Genomic DNA, 1,331 nt, shown 5'->3' on the forward strand with positions numbered 1-1,331 from the left:
ACTGTGAACTGGAATAAACCCTCCCTCCCATAAACTGCTCTGTGTCAGAGTGTTTTATCACCGGGGGGGGGGGGGGGGAGAAATGAAGACACCAAGCATGCCTAAATCCTGGAGAGGATGCTCCATCTCCTTCCAGTAGACACCTTAGCTGCATGGAGAACGACACCAAGGCTCTCTATCATTGTCTCATCCCCTTCTAAACTCCTTGAGGAGACCCCAACTGTTTGCTTTGCTTAATTCTCCTTCATCGGCCTTTGAGATATTAAAGCAAGAAGAATGCATGAATGTAATTGCAGCAATCCCTGTCTCCTCCCGTGACTATCATGGATCACAAATGCAGGGGAGCTCGCACAGCTAATGATCCATAATAAGCGGCACCAAACCGTAGCTATTATCACACATACATCTCCACAACCCTTGCCTATCTGCAGCAGTCAGAAGTTACTGGGTTAGGAAGATGTCTGTCATAAGAAACACTGATAAATGTGAGATCGTCATGATGAAGCTTGGTTAGTAGACACCTTGATTTTTACCACTCATGGTAACTGCAAATGAAAAAGCAAAAGAGGCCAACACTGTTTTCTGAGTTCTTGGCTTCCATGCCAATTATACTTTTATTATTTAAATACTCCTGCTTTTATTACTGCCATGACAAATTACCACAAACTCGGGAGGCTGGAAGGAATAGCACGAGCTTATTGTTGCGGTTTCTGTGGTTCATAAGGCCGATGTGGGTCTCGCTGGACTGGAGTCAAGGCCAAGGTATCAGGGCTACATTCCTTCCTGGCCCTGAAGAACTCAATTCCAAGCTTGCTCAGGTTATTGGACAAATAAATCCAACTCCCTGCATTCTAGGACAGAGGTCTCTGTTTTGTTGCTGGCCGGGAGGCAAAGCTGTCTTTAGCTCTCAGAGGCCTTGCATAGGTGTTTGTGGGGGGCGCCTGCATCTCAGAACCAGATATGATGCATCAAATTTGCTTCCTGCCCAGAACATCTCTGCCTTGAGCTTCTGCGGCATCTCGTGTGCCTTCCTCTCTACTTCGAGACCATGTATTATCATAATGGGTCCACCCACTCAGATGAGCTACGATTTTCTCCCTGTTTTAGACACTTTTATCTCAGTTTCATGTTCCAACTCCCCTTTGCCATGTTATCTAATCTGCTCACTCAAAGGCGTTGGTGTTCGCCTGTGGACGTCTTTGGAGGTCATCACTTGGGCCACTCCTGGTGATAAATGGCCTTCCTGGTCTGTACTAGAACAATCCTTTCCTTCAGCAGGATATAGCAACAAAGAATTGAAACTAACAGGGAGAGACAGGCCCCCAGACCTT

This window comes from Cricetulus griseus (assembly GCF_003668045.3).
Source record: "Cricetulus griseus strain 17A/GY chromosome 1 unlocalized genomic scaffold, alternate assembly CriGri-PICRH-1.0 chr1_0, whole genome shotgun sequence".
In the NCBI taxonomy this organism is placed as follows: Eukaryota; Metazoa; Chordata; class Mammalia; order Rodentia; family Cricetidae; genus Cricetulus; species Cricetulus griseus.